Below are 27,180 nucleotides of genomic sequence, written 5' to 3'. Positions count from 1 at the left end.
TTTGACAGACAGAGACAGAGTGTGAGCAGGGAGGTGCAGAGAGAGAAGGAGACACAGGATCCGAAGCAGGCTCTAGGTTCTGAGCTGTCAGCACAGAGCCCGACATGGGGCTGTAACCCATGAACTGAAAGATCATGACCTGAGCTGAAGTCACAAACTTAACTGGCTGACCCACCCAGGTGCCCCTGGTATAAAAATTCTTAACAAAGAAGGGATAGATAGTAATTCCTTAAGATGATAAAGAAACCTACAGAGATTCAAAAATAAGACAATGGAACCATTTCCTTAAAAATCAGGAGAAAAAACATTCTATATTCCCTGATTATATTCAACAATACCATGTTATAAAAAGTACCCTGATGGGTGCCTGGGTGGCTCAGAGTCAGTTGAAGGGCTGAACATACAACTCTCTGTTTCAGCTCAGGTCATGATCTCATGGACTGGAGCCCTGCACTGGGCTGTGCACTGACAGCACAGAGCCTGCGTAGGATTCTCTCTCTCCCTCTTGATCTGCCCCTCCCCTCTGTATGCTCTCTCTCTCCCTCTTGAAATAAATAAACATCAAAAAAGTACACTTGGAAAGGATAAGGAATATTTAAACATGCAGGAGAACAAGGGGAATTATTTTTTGTGTACATGATATATTTTCTCCATAGAAAACCCCAAAGAATCTCCAAACTGTTAGAATCAATGAGAGAATTTATCAAGCAAGAAAGAAATCAACATATAATTTCCGATTGAATTGTATTCCAGTAACAGAGTTAGAAAAGGTATTTTTAAGAAAGATATCCTACCAAGAAATATATCCAATAAAAAGCAGTGAAGAAGACCTAAATATATGGAGAAATCTATCATGTTTATAAAGAGAAACAATCAATACCCTAAAGATGCTTTGTCTATCTGTATTGATTAATGGAGGTGCAATTATAATACTAACAGGATATTCTTGGTAATTTGATAAACTAATATAAACATAGTCAACAAATTTCTGAATAAAAACAATGAGATTAGTAATTTTGTTTGACGATACATGAGTGAGTTTGAGCTCCAATTCTGTGTCTCTCTTTCTCCCTGCCCCCCCCAAAAATAAATAAATATAAAAAAATTAAATTTGTTTGACCATACATGAGGACTTTTTACTATAAAGTATTATGTGGGAATAGCAAATTTGACCAGGAATAGAAGAGAGGGCCTAAAAATATAATTATGATTAATGGAAACTGTAAATATAAACAGATCATTGCTGATCAGTAACAGAGGATGGGCTAAATGATTTCAGTTAATTGGTTAGCCATATGAACCAAAGTAATTAGAATCTATCTCTTAAAACACGAAAATAAAACGACAACCCCCCATTCCAAGAAAAAAAAATCAAGAGAATTGATGACTTAAATACAAAAAACCAAAAATGTAAAGTTATATAGGAGATAATTTAAAAACAATATTTTTGACTTTGGGTTTGGAATGTATTTCTTAACACAAAAGGCACACATTATTAAATATTGCTAAATATGACCACCTTAAAATAAAATACAAAATTAAAGTAAATGTATAAACGTGAATGAGAAAGAATGCCTCAGACACATAATTGACACAAGTGATATCTGGAGTATGTTAATAACATTAAAAATCAACAAGAACAAGAATAATCCATTAATTAGAAAAGTGACAAAACATGAGCATGGATTTCACTAAAGAAGAAGCAAAGTAAACAATACATATATGACACTATGTCAACTTCATTAGCAATGAGTGACATTCAAATTAAATTTAAATTTAAATTATAAAAATAAATTAAACAAATTAAAATAAAATAAAACATAATACACCTGCTAGATTGCCAAAAAAGAAAGTTTTATTTCCCAAAATTTTGGTGAAGATTTGAAGCAATGAGTCCTCTGTATTTTTGATAGATGGTGGTATAAATTCATAGAAGCTCTTGGGAAAACTGGCATTGTCTTATATTCTGATTCTTAATCATTCAACTCCTAGGATTTTACAACTTTAATATGCATGCCAAGTGGTATATCCAGGAATGTTCATAGCATCCTTATTTACAATGGCAAAAAAACAAAAAACAAGCCAAATGTCCATTAACAGAGTTGGATATTTTGTGGTTTAAATAAGAAAAATAAAACATTACAGCAGTAAAAATGAGGGAATCACAGTTACAAGCATCAGTAAGGTTAATATCAAAGATATAATATTGATGAAAAATATCAAAATATAATATAGAAGATTATATAATGTATAATTTCATTTTTTTAAAGGCCCAAAACAAAATAAGACAATAATATATCATTTAGGTATATGTATATGCGTAATAAAGTTATACTAAGTAGGGGAATGGTAAATTCGTAATTCCAAACTGTTACATCTAAATCAAGGGAGAAAAAAATTAGTAGAATATGGATACAGGAAGATTAAAATATATTAGTAGTTATATATATTTTAAATTAGTAGGTATATATATTTATATATTTTAAATGTACTTGAACTTTAAAAAAATATTTTTAATCATATACATGTTATATATATTGTCTTCTACACATAAAATATATAATAGAAATTAAAGATAAAATACTTAATTTTAATTGAACTAAGTAATGTAGGGAGACTAGAAATAATTTCAAATGGCCTTTAAATTATTGGAGTTAGCTCATAGAAATCAATCTAAAACAACTGTTGAACTTCAGATAAAGGTTCATGAAGATATTGGCCAGTCTACATTCATTTGAAGGCTTCACTAGGGTTGAAATATCCACTTCCAAGATGACTCCACTAACATGCTAAATTTGTGCTGGCCATTGGCAGGAGGGCTCATTTCCTCATCATATGGATCTTTCCATAAGGCTTTCAGAGTATCCTTTCAGCATGGTAATTGGCTTCCTCCAGCATGAGTGACCCAAGGAAGAACAAAGCAAAAACTTCAATGCCATTTAAAACAGCTTCAGACATTGCACATGGTCATTTCTGCAATATCTTATTGGTTCAGTGGGTCACCCCTCTCCAATATGGTATGGAATTACACAAGAGCATAAATACTAGGAATCAGGGTTCATTGGGCGCTACCTTAATAGCCTGTTATCAGAGTTGGAATCTGATACTTTATCAGTCACAAGCCAAAAATCATGTGCAAGGGGCCTGGTACTTTTTTTTCCCCAGGAGACTCTTATGAATCTATGTAACATGTATAATTTGTACATGAGAGGAGGAATTTCACTCAATTCCATCCAGCGCCTTCAAACTCCAACTAAACTTGGATGTATTACTAGTCTACTAGTCTCACTAGTAGAAGAGACTAGTAGAAGATAGAATGCTTATTTCCTATCATCTAAAGAATCTGATCCCTAGGGCCCTAGCTAGCCAACATGTTCAATTATAAACTGAATTTATCATCATTCTCTTGTTTAAAATCTTTAAACTATTTCTTCATTACATACTCTTGTGATTACCTCTTACTGCATAGCAACTATCCCAAAGTTAGTGGCTTAAACAACTTACTATTTTTTCTCATGAATCTGTGAGTTAATTGGGTTTACTTATGCAGTTCTCCCTTGGGCTTTCTCATGCGGATAATAGCTGGAGCTGAAGTCATATGAAGGATCATATGGAACAGACTTCAAATGTGATCACACAGATGGATGGTAATCGATGCTGACTGTTGGTCAAGAACTCAGTCAGGGCTGTTAACTAGAGTGTCAACACAGGGTCTTTTTGTGTGACTTGGACTTCTTATAGCATGGAAATTTCAGAATAGTAGGACTTATGTCACTGTTGGCTATGGATCCCAGAGGGCAAAGCAGAAGCTGTCAGTCCTCTTAGACCTAAGTTGAGCAATGCCATTATACAATTTCTACCATACTCTATAGGTCAAGCATGAGTTTATATTCCCCAGCATTAAGAACATTAAACATTCAGTAATGTTTACTGAATAAATTAATATATTAATGCATAATAATTTTTATAGTTATCACAACTGCATTTAATTTCATAATGCTTTATGGTTTAGAATACTTTATTTCTCCCATTATTGTCTTATTTTGAGTAGACGTCTTTATATTCCCCTCCTTGGATCTGTGTTTCTCAATTTTCCAATGAGGATGTTGGACAAAGAGCTCTCTGGGGGACATTCTACAATTCTATTGTTGGCTGGAACGCTGGAATATCATGAGTATGGGGCAAGAGAGCCTCTGGAAAATAGAGTTATTGTTCCCATATTAAAATATCAGATAATCTTTGGGAAGGCCATCTTCATATATTATTCCCTCAGAACAAGATTCCATCTTATTCCATTTCTGAGCAAGCTTTGTGAGGAGTACACTAGCATGAAACCAGTCTGGAAATGAAGCCATCACAGAGAATTTTCACTCTATTGTTTAGTATCAGCTATTAGAAACAACTTATTTCCAAAATGAAAACATGCATTCACTTAGCTGTCTGTTCATATTTGCATTAATATAAATAACTATCACATAGTATTTTAAGTTAAATAATTGTATTCAAATTACAATAATTTATTAAGTTCTGTGAGCTCAGAATCTATGAGGCTTCAGAAGAAAGAACACTTTGCTTAAAGTACTTAAAATTGCTACTGGCATATATGTGAAAAATTACCAGGGGAGAATCTGATCACTAGAAGGACACATTTTTTTCACAAAGTCTTTCAAAAATTAGTAAAACTTGATGGTGCTGTTTCTAATTCTTCTTTGTTCTAGGAATTAATTTGAGTCCAGTAAAGATAGCAATTTGGGTTATGACAAAGAGCAGAATAGGGACCACAGGTCAATGCAGAAATATATTCTATGGAGGAGAGTGTTCTGAAGGTTTATTTTTAGAGACCAGTTTACTAAAAGAAAAGAAATATCAAAAGCAGAAGGAAAATAGATAATCTGAAATCCCTCAAGGTAGGTGATCTTGTGGATTAGCTAGAGTTAAGAACCTGGAGTAAAGAAAGCTTTTGCTCCTTATGCCTCATGTTTCATGGTCTGAATTGAGTTTAAAGAGGAAAGGAATTTCATAAAAAATTCTACTCAAAGCACAATGAATGATATCCAAGACTTTCCTTTTTTCACACGTCCTCCCTCCTTTTTATGTTTCATAGATCAATCTTAGTTGCTTATGAGAGAAAAAGAAAACATCAATAATATTCCATTGTAATCAAAAGAAAGATCAAGAGGGCAGAAGCAATATGGAGACACCAACCAGAGGATTAGATAGAGATGGACTTCTAGGTAAGGGAGGTAAATAACCAGACACCCCAAACTAAGTTGTAGGCAGAAAAGGAATGGCATGTCTCAAAGCTGGGATTGATCTAAAACAACTGAGAATGTCAGATAAAGAAACACTCGTAAGACAAATTCACATGGACAGTGCTCTCAGGATATGGTAAGAAGTACCAGTCCCAGCCCTCAGGAAGTACTTGGAATGAGGTGACTCAACCAGAGTAGGGAACCTTGGGTGTATGTAGTAGGGGAAAATGTGAGTTTGGGATTCCCAGTAGGATTTCTAGGCTTGAAATTTTCTGAGAGAATATGGATGCTTTAAGGTTATTGTACTCTCTTTCCTACTCATGATTTTTCCTTGGGCCTCAAGATACTCATTCCCATGTACGTTTCCAGATAATGGGCTAGTGGAAGGGAAATCAGTGAGGCATAGTGCCTCACTATTTAGGCTCCCAGGGAAAACAAACCCACCTCATGGGGTTTTGGTGGGAATTAAAATAATGTCTGGATATCTTTAAGCATGGTGCCTAGCACATATTATCACATAATCAGTGGCAGCTAACAATTTTATCTTCAGTGTCTGGTAGTGCCATAATAGATGCCCAATAATTTTCAGTGGAATGGCATAAATGCATAACTATGATCTACAGATGGAGGTTTCAGAGAAGTGACTCCTCTGAATGATTTCATAGCTTAGCTATTAGTTGCAACCATTTTGATCTATTCTTTAACCTTTAACAATGTTCTCTTGAGAACTTCAGGAGAGCAATGTTTGTCCAGCCTTCTTCATTCTCTATATATCCTTAAATACAATGAACTAATATTTATTTTAAAAAAGTATTCAGATGTTATTAATTCAAGAGAGCACTTTACTCATAAATTCATTGTTATCAGAGAACTGCCAGACTAATTTGTGCAGGAACTCATCTAATAATAGCTACTATTTTTTTCAGCATTAATTTTGTGTCTGGCATTGTGCTAAGAGTTCTACATAAATTTTCCTATATCATATTCATATCATCATTATGAAAGAGCTATGTTTTCCTTCATTTTTCACATAAGAAAACAAAACTTTGGAGAGGTTAAACAATTTGGTTATGGTTTCCCAAAAGTAACAGAATGGGGATTAAAACCCAAACATCAAAGCTATGCTTTTAATCACCATTACACACATCTTGTGGAGGGAAAAGATGTTGTTTTTCTATAAAAAAGAAAAAGAAAATAGAGCACTGGCCTTTGCTGTAAGGCCATTAACTTCTGCACCACGAGACAGGAAATATTTTTCCTAAGATGTTCAATTTACTATTGGGATGGACCTGACATTTAGAAGACCAGAAAATCAGGCATTGAGGAGATTGAATACACCAGGGAAATTCTGTGACCAACAGCCATGTGTGATTACTTGTTAAGCTACATTAACCTAATGGACACTAAGAAAAAGAATGTGTTCAGTAGAGTTATCAGATTGTCTTTACTTACTTAAAATACAAAACCATCAATCCTTATTTCTAGAAAAGAACTGATATTGTTCCTGCTCACCCTGTAAATCACCCAAATGCTGAGAATTCCAATTTCCCTTTATGTCGACATTTGTCTAAAATCCCAATACCACCCGTATTTTCTTTTTTTTTTTTTAATTTTTTTTCAACGTTTTTTATTTATTTTTGCGACAGAGAGAGACAGAGCATGAACGGGGGAGGGGCAGAGAGAGAGGGAGACACAGAATCTGAAACAGGCTCCAAGCTCCGAGCCATCAGCCCAGAGCCTGACGCGGGGCTCGAACTCACGGACCGCGAGATCGTGACCTGGCTGAAGTCGGACGCTTAACCGACTGCGCCACCCAGGCGCCCCATATTTTCAATAAATCCTCAAAACCACCCTGTATGTTAGGCATGACAGATGTTAATTAATTATTTCCACATTACAATGAACAATTCAGGAACAGAGAAGGAGCCTGATTCAGTCTGTGACACAGCACATTAGTGACCAAGTCAGGATGAGAACTTAATTCTACTCCTGAGTTCATTCTTCTTGACACTAGACCCTGCACTATATTTTAACTAAAATTCTTCAGACGCTCATCAACAATGAGCTAAATTCTGAAAAAGATCCAATTAATTGCTCTTTGACATGATAGGTTTTTGAAAGGTTTCACCTCAGCTGATGGATTCATTAATTTCAGAACATCTTATTTGCTTTCCGCTAATGGAATTTTCAGAAGGTGATTGGTTGGTTACCTTTTCTAAGCCTCATGCAGAGTTTAAATGTCATTCTATACAAAGATATTTACTGCATGGAATACTAGTCTAATTAATTTTTGATTGCAACTAGGAATTGTTCCATGTCATTCTTGTCATTAAGTTGCACTGTGAGTCTTAATAATGTCACTGGGATTTATTGGGTAAGTATAGGTGCTAACATATGTGAATTTAGGTACACATATGTGCAAACATCAGTTGAGAAAGGTTGTCTTGCTTTACGAAAATTAAGACATGTGTTTCAAGATTTTTTCAGGTGGTAACTTTTTCTACAATTGTTCTGGTTTTAGGTAATACAAGAGCTTGATTGCAGTATATTCCGGGAAATCCTTCTGGACTGGGAAGGTATGATAATCAACATGGCTAAAGAGTACAGAGAAAACTTTTTAAGAGAACAGCTCTTCCAAATCCAGGACAGCAAATCCAAGGAATGGGTACAAACAGAAGTCCATTAGACACAGCTTTCTTCATCTTAGGGGATGGATTGAGGATAAATGTTAAGCCCTGGGAGCTGAAGTAGTTTTAGGCCTCAGAATTTGGAAGATCTGAGGCTATACAAGGAAATATTAGGAGTATTAGGGAAAGGTATCGTCAGTCATAAAGAATAGATATTCAAAACTGAACTATGAGCCCCTGCTGAGCTCAGGTGCAAATAATGAAATGAAGGCTGAAACCCAGGCAAACTGAATAGCCTAATGGTTTGTGGGAAAGTAATTTTTCTCAAGGGTAACCTGAGGATTTACTCCACAGTCGGTAGCTTCTAGGCTGGAAGAGTAAATTCAAATTCTATAAGATAGTGGGAAGATCTATGAGAACAGTGGCTACCTTTGTTAGGACTGGTTCTGTGTCTGAGATGGATGAAACCAGTGCGGAGAAATGATATTTTCACCAAGCCATGTTTTCTCCAGCTTCAGGCACTCAACACAGGTTCATCTTTCCTTATGAAACACTCATCTGCTCCTTCCTTCATATTTTCCCCAGCTTCTTCCTAATAATCACTTAGGTTCTGGCTTAAACATCAGTTCTTCAGGAAGAGTGTTCCTGAGGTCCTGTCTAGATAAGGTTCTTCTGCTACATGTTCCCATAACATACTAACTGTCTGCACTTTATTGCAATTATTTTTCTATTTTCCCCTCTAGGCTTTAGGCTCAGTAAAGGAAAAGACTTCAGTTTCTTGTTTACTGCTGTCTTCATCCTTAGCATTGGGTCTGGCCTGAATCTCAGCCAACTAAGACTTACAAGTTAAAGACCCAGGCCATATGACTGTATTGTTGGAGCTGAGGCTAAAATCCAGGTTTCCTGACTTATAATCCATTGGTATTCAGTATAGATAGAAAGAATTTTCCAATAGAAGATTTGGTGTTATTAGTCCAATACACCATTTGGCTTGTTTAGATCATCAGTGAATTTACTCTTAATGTGTTTGGTGTCAATTGTCCATTCCTGAGAAAGAGTGTTCTCATGACCCATTCTAATCCACAGGTATGATACAATAATCTAGTGATTAATGATATAAAGATGATTTGAGAAAACTATGATGTAACCATGGATAAACAGATGATATTAACATTATTTTTTTCAAAGTGCTCTGCATCTCAAGTTTCATCTTGCTTTCTAATGAGATCAGTTGGACTGAAATCCCACAAACTGATGTCCAAACAACTCGTGACTCACTCAAAGTCAGCAGCAGAGCTGAAACTGGCGTCTAATACCCTCAAAACAAATTTTCCTATATAAACTTTTAGTGATGCTCATTGTGGTGAACATTTATATTTTTCTATTAAATGAACAGGTGGACAGCTCTACGTACTCTATTTTATTAAGAGGAAAGACCAGTAGGAACTTGAATCCTTGGATGTTTGTTCCTTAGCGCACTACGGCTTAGTATATATGGTTTGAGGAAAGTCAAGGATTTGACTTTGTAGCCCACCAGCTGTTCATAAATGCAAGCACTCAACTTTCAGGGGGTGAGCATAACTCAGTAAGACATTATATTTACCGGGGATATGAGTCACAGTTCAGCACTACTAATGGGGACTAAAGAGTGGTCAGGGACATTGCTTTCAAATGGAGAAGGCAGCAGGAAAAGCTCCAAGTGTTTGAATTATTTAGCAGAACATGCTTACCTTGGTGTTGGCTTAAGCTCAAGACAAAAGCAGAGATCTTTGAACCAGTGATTATAACCATTAATCACCCCTCTCCCCACCATAACCAATGTCTCATGATACCCTAAAATGGATTTTAATCCTCTCACAGGGGGAATGGTTGGTGGCAACTAAGTAGTTTTGTCCCTGTGGTTATACACTTTATATATGCTTTAGATAAAGTGTTAAGGTCCTTTCTTTCACCTCATAAAATCAGAATGCAACAAGCAAGGCAACCATGGAGCTGTTATTTAACAGCATATTTACTAAATTTCTCCCAGTAGCAAGTGATCGTCATGGATGTGGTGCTATTTTCTGAGGGAACATCAGGTTCTATCCATAGTGAAGTTTTGAAGAAGAGTGAAAAACTGAGAGTTTCAGGTCAGAAACAGTATCCACCTGAACATTCACAGTTTCTGGATACGTGAACAAAGTCAAGTAACTTAACTTCTCTGCATCTCTTTTCTCAGTGATAAAATGGAGACAAATCTCAGATTCTTCTGAGGATCAAAGAGAAACACTGACTTTCTTCGCACTGCACGAGGGTAATGAGGCTGGTGTAGTCTTTGGATCCAGTCATCTGTAAGTTCACATTCTACTTTATTCTCCTACTGACTGTGTGTCTGAATGCTGCTAACCTCATCTCAGCCTTAGTTTTTAAATTTGTTTCCTCCATAAAATGGTGATGGCAACATCTAACACCCAGGCTTTTTTTTATAGGATGAACAAATATTTGCTATTACCTAATAGCTTCTACATCATGACCACTTTCCATGCCTACTCTTCCTTCCCAAATCCCTTTTGCCTGTAAGTGTAAGATGCCTCATTGAGGCCCACAGCTATCTATTACTTTTCATCTTCTCATGAAGCCCGGTCCAACCTACTCCAGCTGAAATCCATCTTGAGGACCAGAATTTGTTTATTCCTTACCCTGGAATTATAAACCCCTACTTTGTTTCTCTGAGATAAAAATTAAGTAATTTTTCAAATTAACTGCTTAATGAGATGTTATAAGACCTTTATGGAGACATTATTCTTAAAAGAAGTTTTTTAATGTTTATTTATCTTTTGAGAGAGAGAGAGAGAGAGAGAGTGAGTGGGGGAGGGACAGAGACACAGAATCTAAAGCAGGCTCCAGGCTCCAAGCTGTCAGCACAGAGCCTGATGTGGGGCTCAAACCCACAAACTATGAGATCATGACCTGAGCCAAAGTTGGATGCTTAACTGACTGAGCCACCCAGGCTCCCCGTGGAGACATTATTCTTTAAGCAAGAGCAAATGTGCTCATTCTGTGCACCATGGCAAGCTACCCAGGAAAATCTTTCTTCTTTCTTTCTTCTCTCTCTCTCTCTCTCTCTCTCTCTCTCTGTGTGTGTGTGTGTATTAGTTATGTAGGTATTTATGAAGGGTACGGTTTTCCATGGACCTTAAAAATGGTCCACATGAAATATTCATGTGATACTAGAGATTTGGAGCTCATTCAACATTTACTTAGCTAATGTATGGGAAGTCATCATACTCAAACTATATTCATTTGTATGTGGGAATTTCTGGGAGTTTGAGGGTACACATAACTATAACCCAAATTTCTCTAATTGTGGATTTGAATGGAGTCCCTTTAGGAACAAAAATTTGAAATTCACTGGTTTTTGACCACTCTTGCTGATATAGAGCCTTCTGTAAAATCTCTCTATCCCTTCATGTCACCTCAAGACCTTCTGCAGGTTCATGGGGTTACCTCAAAAGTGCTTGTGGGCAGGTCTTCTGATATTGCAACTCCAATTTCCAGAGAGGGTCTCCACTGAAGTCTCCCACCAGGCACTAACACTGATGCATAGTTTTCAAAGGGGCGATGTCACTAATGCTCACATGACAGCCTATAACATGCAGCCAAAAAGTGTGTGTGAGATAGAGGAGGGGAAGATGGACCTTCCCACTTCATGGTATACACTGAGGGAGGATTTCCAATGCAGTGCCAACATCTTTACTGCTTTGGGATCTCTCGTGCCTGAGACCCACTGTTTTTTTGTTTTTTTTTTTAATTTTTATTTTTTTAATATTTATTTATTTTTGAGAGAGAGAGAAAGAGAGAGAGAGACAGAGACAGAGTATGAGCTGCAGAGGAGCAGAGAGAAGAGGGAGACAGAATCGAAAGCAGGCTCCAGGCTCTGAGCTGTCAGCACAGAACCCGATGCAGGGCTCGAACCCATGAACTGTGAGATCATGTCCTGAGCTGAAGTCAGATGCTTAACCGACTGAGCCACCCAGGTACCCCTGAGACCCATTGTTCCAATGATGTTTACTGACCCAGCCATTTCTGTCTCTGGCTAGACAGCTATCTCTCTCTCTTGAGGAACAGACATGGATCTGAGCAATGGGGCTGGGGCAGGTTTCGTGTGATGATTATGACACCTTATTCAGAATCGCTCCTCTTCTCTCATAACTCAGGTTTTGTGACAGTCAGACTTGTCTGCCCAATCCTCTTTTCTTGGTAAATTCTCTCCCAAAAGACTCCTCAACCTCCTACAAACAAATAATATTATGACTGGCTGGAGCATTTCCAGATATATTCTGAAACATACCTGAACCCAAGATCTAGACACAGCTTAGGCTCAGTCTGATACTTGGAGGATAAAGCTAAAACTAAGAATCCAGGAAAAATGTTATGTGCTTACTTCAGTATAGGAATGGTAAGAATAGGAGTTAAAATGTGATAGAGCTGATAGAGATGGGGAGACCAGTCAGGGGTTGCAAATGCTATATGGACAAAAAAAGAATGTATACCCAAACTACTAACACAAGAGTATTAGTGATGCTTGATACATGCACCTGATCTTATCATTTTATTATTTTTCCAATGGTTCCTTGGTATAAGAAACGAATGTTAGTAATCAAATTTACATGTGATGAAACTGAGCCTCAGGGAGGATACATGGCCTTTCCAAGTGTACACATTTAGTGAGATGTAAACCTAGTTAGAGTCTAGGTAACAGTAATATATGCACCTGGATGACAATTTTGATTATGGGAAGTGGAGATTATTTTGATTTTGGATATGTTAGTTTAAGTTTTTAGCAGGAATTCCAAGAGGAAATGTGAGGCTCAAGGCTAGGAATAAGGTCAGGTTTCGAGTTTCACAGTGGAGTCATTTATTTGAGATGACCCCTGAATCCCTTGGTGTGGGTGAGGAGAGAATTAAATGGGAACAGTGAAATACCAGAGGCTGAGAATCAGTGAGAAGGCATGGAAGACTGTAGTACAGGTAAAGCAGCGCATATACCCCTCTTCTGCCACATTTATGCTGTGCTGTTCATAAATTCATCTGTTCATGTCTCTCCAACTACATCAAGATTCTTTAAGGGTGAGGATTGTGTCTTTGTCCTGTTAATATACCACCTAGTGTGGGGCTGGGTACAGAAGACTTCCAAATGGGGGGGGGGGGAAATAGACATCTAGATAACTTCTCAGTTCCTGGAAATTTTCTAGAACCAGCTGTCTGTGACAAGTAAAATAATGTAAATAAATATAAAGGCTTTGTGATTTATTGTTCCTGCCATTCTGCAACAAAGATCTTCAATTATTAAAAAAAGAAAGAAAGAAACATAAGGGGAAAAGGGTCCTAGCCTATAGCAAAAATATAGAAATAAAATGTCAACTTGGAGGTAGACTATTAAGCTCTTTCTGCAAGGGAGGTGGGAAAACAGTCTAGTCCCTCACCTGCTCTCACTGTGTGTTCAGCTTCAGACTGCATTCACTTGGCATATTTACTGACCTTTGAAATTACATTCAACACCTAAATATTTCCTGGCACAACTATCTCCATTGAGCTCCATTATCAGGACTATTTGTTTATCAGACTGAGTTGCTGCATTTATCTTCAGCCTTTCAGACACAAATATTCTGGAATCAGAAAGAGACACTTCAACAGCAGTGAAGTGGTCGTCTCTACAGCAATGGCTAAAGGCAGAGGGAATGGAGAATGGGTTAGGCTGCCAACTAGAAAGGGTTCTAAAGGGTTTTATTCCTCTACAGAATTTTTTTGTCATAGGAGTGCCTGGGAAACTCAGTCAGTTGAGTGTTCGACTCTTGGTTTTGGTTCAGGTCATGATCCCACAGTTCATAGGATCAAGCCCCAGGTTCGGCTGTGTGCTGACAGCATGGAGCCTGCTTGAGATTCTCTCTCTCTGCCCTTCCCTTCCTTGTACTCTCTCTCTCTAAATAAATAAACATTAAAAAAGAAAATTTATTTGCCATAGAATTATTGACTCTTGGGATTGGAAGATATACAAAATTTGATCCAAATCAATTCTACCTAAAGTCTAAGTACCTCTGATAATGGGGAATTTCCTGAGCCAAGTGTTTTCATTCCAGCCCCAGTCTTTTTGCTGCCCCGCACTCTGGGCTCACCCATTACAATGGATCACAGACATCACAGGTTCTGGCCAGAATGCAGGACAACATGCAGATAATTTTAGAGAAGGGATACCAACAGCCTAATCTTATTTTCATCGCTGTTGATGCAGGGAGGATGCAGCAGGTGTTTTGGGGAAGAAAAGCAGGGCGTGTTTCCACTCAGAGTCTGTAATAGCAAAATGCAAGGTGTGAGTAATTAATCTCTGCAAAGCTTAGGAAGAAGTATTTGAGGAAAAATAACCATGCAGTCAGCTAAATTATTTTCCCTGAAAAGGGGACTTAATTCTTCCTTTCTTTTGGGGGGGGGGTATTATGGACTCTTATTTACCAGTACTTTTTGTTTTATTGTCCCGCAGTACCACTTACCAGGCATGAACCACTCTGAGCCCCCAGAGCAATGAGATTTCCTGACCCTTCTATCTGTCTTTGCTGTTCCAACTTAAAAAGGGAAACGCTGCTTTAAGGGAAATATAAAGTTTTAGAAAGGAGAGCTTTGTGTTGAAGTTTGTTTGTCCGAACCCCAAGTCCAGTCTTTTATCAAAAAAGACGATGTTGTCCTTGGATTTCAACACAGAGGGTAATTTTTGTAGTTAGCCGACTCAGTATCTATTTTTACTGCTAGCTGTGATCAAGAACAAACTGCCAACCTCTTACATTTTTAGTTTTTATTTTTTGGTTAAATGGAATAATGATCAATCCCCTAATGGATTAAATGACTACAGAAGTACTTTAATGGTGTACAAATCTCTAGATCAGCATTGTCTGATAGAAATAAGATGTAAACCACCTATGTAACTTCAAATTTTCTAGTAACTACCTAAAAAATATAAAAGGAAACAGGTAAAATTAATTTTATTATATATTTTATTTAACCTAATATATTATTATGTATAATGTTAATATTATTGAAAATATCATTTCAACATGTAATCGATATAAAAACTGTTAGTGATACATTTTACCGTTTTTCACACTAATTCTTCAAATACCAGTTTGATTTGTACTTGCAGGACATCTCGATTCAGACTGGCCATATTTCAATTAGTCAACAGACACAGCTGACTAGTGGCTACAGTGTGAAACAGCAGAGCTCTGTGCAATTATTAATCATGCTTTTTTTTTTTTTTAAACATAGTACGACCTTGCAAAGAGATGAAACACTACCAATACCATGTAGATGTAACATTTAAAAACAAAGAAAAAGAAAGAAAAGGAAAGGAAATTTTCCCTCCTCCTCCAGCTGATAAATTCTACTACGGGAGATTAACTTGTAGGCTCATTAGGAAGATACAGTATATTAGGCCATTAGCAGCCCTCAATTCCTCATGGAATGAGAATCTAGAAGCTCTTCCTGCAATTGGGTTTTGGGGCCAGAATGTTGAGGAAAAAAGGCAAATGACCTTAAAATATTGGGAGGAGAAGAAAGCCTGTATGTGGAATGAGCACAAAAAAGACAGATTGGGGACTCAGAGAAAAACCTGCCAACATTCCATTGTTGACAAACCTGTCATATGTTGCTCAGAGGCCTAAAGGAGGTACTTCCCTGAGGACCCACAGACCTTTGGCTGAACACGGACGTATTCTCCAGCGAATCTGGAGGAAAAAGTGAACAGCTTAGCCTAAACACAGCCTGACTCCTAGGAATACCTGCCAGGCTTGAATTAAACGCCTGCCTTATCCAACTCAATCATCAGGGGCAGAACCCTGGAGCTTTTATCTGCACTTGGGTTCTAATTCCAGCCTCTCAGACTCTGTATCCTCTAGATACACACTTACAGCTGCTTCTGGGGTAATGTCTTCCTTCTGAGTAAGGGTGAAGAACATCCTCCCAGAACACGGGTTGGCAAGAAGTTATAAACACAAAAATGTTATCAAGGCCAGGCGGCAAAGTCCTCACATTTTTGAGGTATTTGAACAAACCAACATGCAAATAATAGTGACAGTAATTAACAGTAATTAAAAAGTAGTAACATTTTTTAGTGTAGTCCTGACTTCACCAACCTGAAATTTAACAGTGTTGTTAGGCTGATGAGTACAAAAATAGAACCTTAATTCCTTAATGGGTCTCCTGATCTGACTCTTTCTCTGGTTTTTCATTAGTTGTGTCTTTGGTGCGCCTGAAATACTACAGGCTGCGCTAATTTAAGGTGGGTTTAGCCCAGGACAGCTTTATAACAATGCAACAAAACTTGATGTAGGCTGCTTATTTCCTGACATTTTGCTGCTTCTTGCCTTCCCTCTCTCCCTAACAAGAGAGAAAGGTGTATCGGGGGTAGGGGGATTCTCAGCTTGGGAAGATCCCCTCATGCCCCCACCAAGATTTCTGGCAATGACTTGAGACATTTTTGGTTATCACAACTCATGGAGAGGTGCTTCTGGAGGTAGTGACATTGAGAGAAGTGTTCAAGGGTGAGGAGAAGCTAGCCATCCAAAGAGAGGTAGAGAAGGAAGACATCCCAAGGGGCATCAAGCACACTGCAGGTGTATGCAGGTGGCAACAAGCTGACTGGCAAAGCTGGAGTGTAACACAAAGCAAGGAGGAGAAACTTTATAATTTGCTATTTGGACCCAACTGGGTCCTCACCAATTCCCTTTAAATCTGGTTCAATTCCATTCCAACCATGTCTTTTATGCTATTGGCCTAATCCCACACTAATTAGGGTGCCCTGAGAACATGCAAGGATTCAAGATGTGATACCTTCTGGGCTCTGACCAGACCTCAAACTGCAATCTCCACCATTCAACAGGCTGCAGCCACACCGCCCACATCGTTCTAAATCTAATTTCATCTGAAGAGTTTTGCTCTTGCTGATCCAAGACCTGGAACACACTTTGCCCAGAGTTGTGCTCAGTAGTTCCTTCTCAATTCAACTATCACCTCCTCAGCAACTTCCCCGCTGTCTCCTCTGTATAATTTGACACACTGCATTTCCCTGCCTTATTTTCTCCACAACAGTCATCACTATCCAGGATTACCTTTATTTGCATTTGCTTGATTCTTTCTCTGTTGCCTGACCCCTACTAGAGTAAGAACTCCAAGACAGCAAGGCCTGGCCTGTGTAATGCCATGTCATTAGCATGGACTTTTGTGCCTTGAACCTGCTAACGCTCAGCAAATATATTTTTCACAAAGGAAAGCGCTCATCAAGGAAATAATCAAAAAGTAGTTAGTAACGCATTTCCTGACAGAGGTGAATGGCCCCATTGGGTCACTGAGATCACAAGTGTAAAAGGGGGTCATATAAAGGGAGGGGAGAGTCTTCTGAATTCCTGGCAGGAGGAACCTAATAAATAAAGGGTGTGTAGCAATTCTTTATCGCTTTCTATCATGTAACTGCCCCTCTCTCCAGATCCTGCAAGAAGAGAAGGAAAACGGCCCTACATTTGAAATGTAAACTCAGTCCTCTGCTGGCAGTTCATCCAGGCAAGACAAGGCAGCTGGCGAGCCAACCCCTACCCGTCTGCCTCCTGGACAACAGGAAACTAGCTTCCAGATGGTGAAGAATGGCTTTCAATTTATATTGCTGCCATTTGCCTTTTCTTTCAAGTGAAGGCCTGAAGACACAGGGTTTCACTGCCTGCCAGGCTGGCAGCCAGAAGATGGACCACTCTTAGGCAGACAAAGGAAAAATGCTGGAAATAATCTGGAAGTGGCCAAGCTCTGGAGAGATCATGAGAAGAGATGCCATCTGTGCAAACTGCCAACTGACTTACCCTCAAGTAGTAGAGAGCAGTGTGGGGGGAAGGGACCATCAATGCTCAGTTGGAGTGGGCTATTGCTTATGTGCCAGGGGCCCGTAGGGGTCACAGCTGAGAGGAGCTCTCTCATATAGTGCCTCCCCAGCATACAGATGTCTGTAGGTCATCTCAAAGATGGTATTCCAAAATATCCTGATTCCATACCACCCCAGTGCTTTCAGACTTGTCTCTCCCCCAGTATTTCTCATCCACCTAATAAGCAATAGCACCGTCCACCTAGTTGCGCAAGCCAAAATCTGAGGGGGTTCCTTGATGCCCCTTATTTTTACCACTGTCAACTCCCAAATGGATCAAGAATCAGCCTATCATTCTCCATCCTCAGCGCAACTATCTGGTCCAGACCAACATCGCATCAAACTTGCACTAAAGATGCCAGTCAGGTCTTTTGCCTTCTATTCATATTATCCCTGTTCTTTATATAGATGCTAAGGGAGTTTCTAAAAGAATTTTATCAGATTAGCCCATGTGTCTACCTCATTTTTATGGCTTCTGTACTTGGGGGTTGGAGGGACAAACAAACAAAAAAACAGCCTGATTTAGTTTGTTCCTAACCTGAGGCTCCAACCTCACCTCTTATCACTTTGCTCCTGAACATCTACCAGCTTTGGGTTCTGAGGAACACAAGTTTGCTCCCACCTCTGGGCTTTGCCACTGGGCTATTTCTTTGGGCTGGCATGGGCCTTTCCTACTATTTGCATGACTTGTTCCTTCTAGTCTTTTAGTTCAGGTACTTAAATGTGGCTTATCAGTGAAGCTCTGCTGGGCTTTCCTTCTCTTGGCAGGTAGTCTCTGCCTCCGGTTACTCACTATCACATTACTCTATTTCTTTATTTTAAAGCTATTGTGTAAAAGGCTCATGTGGTATAGGCAACATCACTTGATGTCAGCTGGCATTCGAAGGCAGGGAATGAGTCTTTTGTTTTCTCAGCCCCTGTGGAAACCCCTCTCCTTTATTTTGCCTTTTTACTGGCTGGACATAAGGGTGACTTTACAGTGTGGGGCAAAGCCTTTGGCTTGGGCACCAGCAGTCTGAACTGAGGAATGAGTTCTTCAGGTAACTGTTGGAAAACTCCAGCTGTCTAGGTGTGCCTGGCCCCATGGGGATTATCAGAGATGATCAGAAGCAGTCCCCTCCCATTGCTGGGAAGAGAGTCTTTCCTCAGTTAATTCCTTGCCAGGTTATCAGGAATGGATTTCTGGGGTTATTTGTTGAACTATTTTGCTTATCAATACAAATTCAATTATCTTATCTATATGTCTACTTAGTCTTGATCAACATCTCCTACTAGAGTGTAAGTTCCATTAGGAAGGTAACCCTGACCATTGGATTTGCCATTATATATTTAGCTCATTTCCTGGAACATAATAGCCCTGCAAGAAATATTTGTTAAATGAACTTATCTAAATGGTGTTGTGTATACACCAACATACGATGTACCTTTGAAATAGGGCAAAATCAATGGAACTTTAACATAATGTATTTTCATTCCTGATCATCTTTAGGTCATCTAGGTATGTAATCAGGTGATTGAGCATCCCCTGGCCATTAGGGCAGAAAAACCAGCCTAGAATTGGGGAAATGACTGTCCCATTTTGAAGCTTAAGGTCTATGGCAATTTCATAGTCTGTGGTCTAAGATTAATTGAAAAGGATTTTCTAAATACAAAATTGTTTTGAGAGAGAGAGAGAGAGAGAGGCAGAGAGAAAGACAGGGGGAGAGGGAGAGAGAATCTTAAGCAGACTCTGTGCTGGGTGTGGATCCTGACACGGGGCTTGATCCCACAACTGTGAGATCATAACCTGAAATGAAATCAAGAGTTGAATGCTTAACCAATTGAGCCACCAAACGTCTAAAGACAAATTTCACTTTAAGAAATAGCATAGAGAGATACAGAGTATAATATCAGAGCAGATTCTCCAAAATTGAATAGTATACTAAATCTTCAAGCAGAGACTAAGTTATTATGATGTCTGAACCCTGCGAAAAAATGTAGTACCCATTCCCCCAGGCCTTCCCCACGGACTGTTTTTAGGGATAAGATAAAAGAAATCTCATATGGAAAACCCAGAAAAATGAGAAGTGATATGAAATTACTCAATGTGGTGCTCTCTCTTGCCATTCTCTACATGGTACAGGAGCAGTCCCACATGTCTGTAAAAGGTCCTCACAGGGTCCTCCTGATGCCCTCTGTCTGTGTTGTGAAAGGAAACCCAGGATGTGCAAAGAGCCTGAGTGGACTGGAAGATGCCTGGGATTGGGATGAGGATGTTCAAGTGTGTGGCAACCTGACCAGTGAAGGCAAATGGCAAATTCAAAACACGGTTGCCATCAGTAGGAGCCAGTTTAACTCTAGAGAGAGCAAGTAAGGCAGCCACACCTCTTTAGTCACTGGGAGAGGACACTTAATATCCAGACAAGGTGGGCAGGGCACATCCAAAGGCAGCATGTAGTCAAGCAGCCCTCCCTATGCAGCCTACACCTAGATATCAAGGATAGAAAGTGATTTCTGGAGACAGTAGGAGAATCATGTTTAGTTTAAACTTTGACTTGCAGTGAGTAGAAAATTAGTCTGATGTTGCAGTAGACTCACACACTACCAGGCTATCCTAGAGGTCATGGAACAGACCAAATCTAAATGCTCAACTCACAATCTTCATTAAATCAATGGAAACACAATGAAAAAGAAGCAAGGGAAAAATTGGGGTAAGTTAACACACTCTGGAGAGGCTGCAGGTGGAGATGAAGGAACGTACTACCTGCATGGGGTAGTACAAAGATGGGATTTACAAAGTCTCATGTCCTGTCTTTGTCAGCCGCAGCCTCCCTCACTGATAGTGTGGTTATGAGGGACAGAGTTGAAGTTCAAGCAAGAGGCCCACAGATGGAAGTTGCTCTGGCCAATGACACACACTTGCTCTATCAAAAAGACTCAGGGAAAGTACCTCTGGTCAACATCTAAGTTTGCCAATTAGCCACACAGTTGGTTAATCTGTCTTACTTGTGTTCCTTGGGCAGAGGACACATGGGGCCAGAGTGGGAGTCTCCAATGGGCAGCTGAATTAAGGCCTCGTGTGTATAAAGTGCTCACATATATTTAGTGCCTCATAAGTCTCGTGCATAATTAGTGTACAACAATCATTTAGTACCCAGGTGACTCGTGACCATTACACGTCTTTTGCTCCTTCCATCTCTTCCTATGTTTAGCACACATATACTCCACTTACCAACCACTTATCTATACTTAACATAACTTAAAATATTTATCAGAGATGAGTAAGTCTTACAAAAATTCATCTTCAATAATAAAAATGAATATTCTCTAAAAGCAAATGTCTTTTACATCATTACAACTTGATTGCCTCTTTACCTAGAAAATAAATTTTAAACTAGAAATAAACGCAAATCTTTGGGTAAGCTTTCCTCCCCCTCTACCCCCCGCTATCATTGGAAATGAAAGGTCAAGAGCAAGATGAGAAAATTTACAAAGAAAGCCACCTGGTTTTCTACGTCTGAGCTGTAGTTCACAGAATGTCAATGAACACTGCAGAACAGGTGTTTAGTAAATTGATTATTGTGCTCCACAGCCTTCTTCTCTGCTCCTTTTCTTCCTCTAAGGTCCCTGTGTCTCCTCTCTTGGGCTTCCACTTGTGCCAAGTCCATTATATCTGCCCCCTTCCCACACTGTGGTAGTGGCTGTCAGTCCCAGATCCAGGACATCAGCACTTCTGGCTTTGCTTCTGACTCTCCCCTGAAGTTGGAGGGTGGCCTGAGGCACTCTGATTTCACACATAACAGCAGCTGCTGCCCACAGTTTGCTTATTGGTTTGCTTTCTTCCACAATGGGGATGTGAAAGCATTCAGAAAGGGAGAAGGTGAGGAACCCCTGAGCTGTTTTCTGTTACTGTTTTGGAGGTGATGAGCCAAGATCTCCTGAGAGCCTACCTATTTTGAAAGGGGCTCTAGCTGGATTCCTGCAAGGGAGCAGGGGGTACCAGGTCTGAAGAGAAGGACACAAAAAGAGACGGATGAGAGCCTTGAGGCTTCAGTGACAAACATTACCTACAAAACTGAGCCACAGGCCAATCTGGAGCATTTGTAAATGGAAGCATGGTCTCATTAAATTGTAGGTAAGATCACTTCTCATCTTAAGGGCTCTTCAGGGACTCCCTGTCTGAGTGATGAAGTCCTGACCCCTTTGAAAACACTGCTGCTCCTCTCCATTCTGATCTCACCCTGCCTCTCCAGTGACTCTGTCTGACAGAACCCTCTTCACCTCTGTACAGGGCTACAGGCCCCTCCCAAATACCCCTAACCAGTTGATACCACTGAGATTCTGGCCATGCTGTTCCCTCCGCCTAGAATGTCTCTCTCCATCTCCCTCTCTCCTTTTATCTGCCTGAAGAATTCTCTGCTCTCCACCACTGCTTACCTGAACAAGTACCACAGCTTTTAGCAGAGTTTGCCTTAGCAAGTTGGAGAGTATCTCTCTCCATAATATAAACTGCCTCTGAAGGCAGGAACTAAATCTTAACTCATCTCTGAGTCTCCAGAACTACTACTAGTTCACAGCACATGGTAAGTGAATTAATTAATTCCATTGATTTATTAATTAACATAGAGCTGTTGCTGCAAGTGGCCATATCCCATGTCCTGGCAAGGACTGCTACCTCCTAAGATACTCCTCACTGATGGATACTGATTTACTAGGCTTGAACTGATGACCACTTTTGCTTCCCTGAGTAGAAAGCAAAAAGGCTCAACTCCTGACAGTTCCTTGGCTGGTGATGTAGTAGAGTATTATGTCAAAGTCTAAGAAATTGAATTGCACTCAACCGTGGTAGGTGGCATGCACAATTAAAGATGTTTATAATTAGCATTTGTGAACACAATTTAAGATTAAATGGTCATTAAGAGGACACTTATGAGGTTTGAGGTTTCCTCTTCCTGGCTAATAATCTTTTTTTTTTTTTTTTTTAATGCTGGAAATCAATTAAGCATGAGGAACAAAGTGGGAAAATTATACATTTTCATAATATGCTTCCCTTAATGAGGACAAAGAAAGAATGGGGGAGAAAAAGGCAAAGCTCATCTGATTCAGGGCTTGGTTGTTGCTTCCAAAGAGATAATTGTTCATTTGGTTATCCATTGATAGCTTTTCCTGTGAAAACTGACTCTAGAATGAGGTCTCTTCCATATTGGAAAACTTTGATGATGATAAAGGAGTTCAAAGTTCAGTGTGGGTGGGTCATATTAACCAGGAGGAAGGATCCGCAGTTTGGTGATTTATTTTAGGATCCTGAAGTTTTGCCTGTCCCTTTCCCTCAGAGCACTGATGTTTGAAAAGGGGTATAGCCTTAGTCCTACCTCACAGTCAACAGGAGTTCTGCAATCCTACCACTGGGTTTCATCAGATCTCAAATATCAAACTCTTCTAGAAGGGGACCACCTTTGTGATTAATATCTTAATGTCAATTTCTAAACCTGAAGCCCAACTGAAATGGTTATTTTAGTAGTTGGTGAGAATTTGGTGAGACCAAAACATAGATGGTGCCATCTATCTATCTATCATGTATTCATTTAATAATCTAGTAAGCAGGTGATTCTGTGTGTGTGTGTGTGTGTGTGTGTGTGTGTGTGTGTGTGTGTGTGTGTGTTTGGGATTCATGCTGGCTTAGCTCTTTCTTATACAGATGCTGTTGTAAGACAGATAATATAGCATATTGTTTGAAATAATTTGCTTTGCAATCTGTCAGACTGATGTCTGCATACTGGCTTTGTCTAAAAGAAAAAGGGAAATTATACCTACCCCACAAGCTCAGTATTATCTTCAGTAAGATATTTTAGCAGAGTACCTGGTTCATAATAAAGCTTCAATACATGCTTATCGTTTTTACTATTGCAAAAAATGTCTCCATCTCTTTGGCAGTCTTCAAAGGTCAGGCTTCAAGCACAGAGCCAGATGATCAATAGTTCTGCTGTTCTCGTCATGACTTCTCTAGTCTGACAAGATGTGGGAGTGATGACTGGCCTCCAGCTCTAGTCTTTTGCTGTCTGGTGACCTCCTGTGCCCTCTGCAATGGATGTCAGGAGCTGCCACACCAGAGGACTGTCATTTAAGTTCTGGATCCCATTACTGTGAACTGCTCAGAGAGCAAACTGTAACCAACAATTCTGGGTGTCTATTCTGAGAAAATCAGAACTGTCTCCAGGAGCGTTCTTTAAAAATAATCTTGGTCTTTGCAGCAGCTCTGGTTGCTTTCTCCTCAATTACATGAGCCATAAATATCCATTAAAAATAATTGGGAAATACAAAAAAGCATAAAAAGCTGAGGGGAGGTTGGCTAGATCTCAGCAAGACCTCACTTTTTAATTCAGCCACAGACTTGGTCGTTTCAGGAGCTAGAGGATGCCAGGCCTGGGAAGACTGACAAGAGCAAATTGGGCACTCATGGCAGTGAGGGGACACCATACATTTGGGCTGTTGGCTGCCATGGTGAGGTCCTGCCATGTCCAATTTGGGGAGATGTGAGTGCACTTACGCAGCAGGGAGACATGACCCAGCGGTGAAGGCTGCTCGGGTTGCTGTTTTCCTACCACCACCTTGAGAACTAGACCAGTGAAAAATCCTAGAAACTGTAGGATGCAGGGGCCCATGCTCTGCCTAGACCATGGATGGAATCCTGGCCACAGGGTCAGGATGGGGCTTAGGGAACAATTTAGCTGCCTGTATGGTGCTGTGCTCAGTGCCCACAATGATGACTGAGAAGTGGCCCTCTCTGGGAAAATTCCGGTATTATAGCCGGAAACACTAAGACTGGTTGGAAAAAAAGACAGTCTGGCTGCACTTCCAGCAAGGTGTAGACACAGAAACCTGACTCCAAAATGATTTGAAAAACAAAAAATGATTCGGACCTGGAGTAATTTCTGCTCTAATGACGGAGAGAAGGTGGAGGTTTGTCTTTCTTTCATAATCTGTCCTTCCTTCCTTCCTTCCTTCCTTCCTTCCTTCCTCCCTCCCTCCCTCCCTCCTTCCCTTTCTTCCCTCCTCCCTTCCTTCCTCCCTCCCTCCTTCTCTTCTTTTTCTCTAAGACAGTATTCCTAGGGACAGGGTCATGCATGGAGTCTGCTGGCAATATTTAGAACAGAAACATTTCTAGGCCACTTTCAGGCTAGTTCACTCATTTACCATGTGGACTACAGCCAAAAAAAAAAAAAAAAGTAAAGAAAAAAAAGTGGCTCTATCTCCCTAGACCCAGTTGTAACCATTACTTTCCACTCACTCCCTTCTCCACTCTGTGTCAATTTGGCCACTAACTCAATTTACTTAAAAAAATATTTTTTTAACCTTTATTTTTGAGAGAAAGAGAGAGAGACAGTGCAAGCTGAGGAAGAACAGAGAGAGAGGGTGAATCTAACGCAGGCTCCAGGCTCTGAGCTGTCAGCACAGAGTCCAATATGGGGCTCAAATTCATGAACCGTGAGATCATGACCTGAATCAAAGTCAGACACTTAACCGACTGAGCCACCCAGGAGCCCTTCAATTTACTTTGTTTTTCCTTTTTCAGCCATGATGTTATTCCTTAGACCTCACCTTAAAAAGTAGCTTCCAATATCTGTCCACTTAGGACAGTACCTCCCTGGTCCTGCCCTGTCCTCAGGGTCCACCCTTATGGATGGCTGCTGTCTCCCTCAGAGGACCAGACAGATACAGGAGAGAAAGGATTAGGCATAAACTCAGTGCCAAAAGGAATAAAGGGAAGGTGGAGGGATTTGGAGAGCATGTGAAATTTAGGCTTGGCACAGGACAGGACGATGATGTGGATACCAAAGCTGAGGAAAACTGAAGAAACTAGGGATCATGCACAGTTTTTCAAGAATGTTTCAGTTCCTAACATGGGCCTCTTCCTATGCTAGGCCATGCCACGGAGAGAATAGGGAAAGGGGAACAGCCAGTCTCTGTTTTTGGAGAAGTCAAATTCATTTTAAAGAAGGAAATGATAAGAGGCAGAGATATAGTATAGAGTATGCTATGGTCTAAATATTTGTGTCCCCTTAAAATTCATATGTTGAACTTCTAATGCCCAAAGTGATGGTAGGGCCTATAGGAAGGTGCTGATGTCATGAAGGCGAATCCTCATGGATGAGATTAGTGCCTTATAAAAAAGGATCTACAGAGATCTTGAGTCCCTTCCAGCACATGAGAACACAGCAAGAACGTGCCAACTGTGAGCCAGGAAGAGGGCCCTCATCAGAACCTGGCCATGCCAGCACACTGATCTTGGACTTTCAGTCTCCAGAACCGTGAAAGATAAACTTTTGTTGTTCATAAGCTACCCAGTATGGTGTATTTTTTTATAGTGATGCTCACAAAGTATAGGAGAGACAAATAACCATTGAACAATGCATGCGTTATAAACAGGTGCACAAGCAGTTATGAGTTCAGGGAGGAGAGGTATGTGGGAAGGAGGTAACAGAAAAAGAGAAAATTAGGGAAAGCCAGAGGCAAGAGATGACATTTGAACTTGGCCTTGAAGAATGAGTAGGATTTCGAAGGCTTGAGCAGGAAAAGCTCCTAGGCAGTACAAACAGCATGAGAAAAGATGCACAGGTATGGACACACAGATGGCTGTGGCGAAGAGGCAGATAGTGGCTGGAACAGAGGGAGCATAGGCAGAGGGTCTAGGGATAAGGTTCCATGTGTTGTAAGTACCTCAGCTTTCATCAGTGGAGCCCCCGCTCCAGACTCCCAGCCCCTTAGTGGCACAGAACACAAATGCCAGCCCCACTTTGCCACTGCCCACAGACAACACTGCTACTGAGCTACTTAGCACATGCAGAAGTCTACCTGGTTGGCATTAATCCTGGCCCACCCTTGTTTCTGACACCAGCTTCCTACTTTACACCCCACACTCTGTGAAGCCACTGACTCTTGCTTGCTTTGGAGGTATTCTGACCCCAGGAGAGATGGGAACTGGGGATGTTTGTGCTCAACTTGAAAAGCCCTGAGAAATAACCAGTAAAAATATGAGACTTGGTGCAGTCAGGAGCCCTGGTTGATGTCACTGGCTTCTCTGTTACAGATTAGCTATGTGACCTCAGACAAGGCTCTTTGTCTCCACTAAGTCCAATGGAGTCAACACCTGTCTGGCCTCCTTCTTCAGATAAACATTTTGAAGATAAAATGAGATAATATGTAGATTTGAGATCAATGTGGGATTAATATGTATGCTTAGAAATTTTTCCTTCTTTACAATTTCACTGGGGAATGAATCAGACAGTTTAAATGATTTTTTTAAATGGAAGTTTTTTTAGATTTCAGACAGAAGTCTACACTTCTCAGAAGTAAACACAAGAGGGCACCATAAGCCCATGCCAAGGAG

At 40.0% G+C, this 27,180-nt stretch overlaps 1 protein-coding gene across 7 annotated transcripts in view; it reads right to left on the bottom strand.

Annotated features, from left to right (window-relative positions):
* The window catches only part of LOC122215074 (lithostathine-like), a 419,576-nt gene that overhangs the window by 201,984 nt on the left and 190,412 nt on the right, over positions 1-27,180 (bottom strand). The window contains exon 1 of one of the 7 annotated variants that reach the window (XM_042930247.1): positions 11,366-11,473. The exons of the other annotated variants lie outside the window; for them this stretch is intronic. The gene's annotated coding sequence lies outside the window, so the exon portion shown is untranslated. Of the gene's footprint in view, positions 1-11,365; positions 11,474-27,180 lie in introns of those variants that run through there. 7 annotated transcript variants of the gene reach the window in all.

Source organism: Panthera leo, chromosome A3 (assembly GCF_018350215.1).
Source record: "Panthera leo isolate Ple1 chromosome A3, P.leo_Ple1_pat1.1, whole genome shotgun sequence".
Lineage (NCBI taxonomy): Eukaryota > Metazoa > Chordata > Mammalia > Carnivora > Felidae > Panthera > Panthera leo.
Note: the sequence above shows the minus strand (reverse complement) of the source record. Positions and strands in the feature narration are given on the sequence as shown.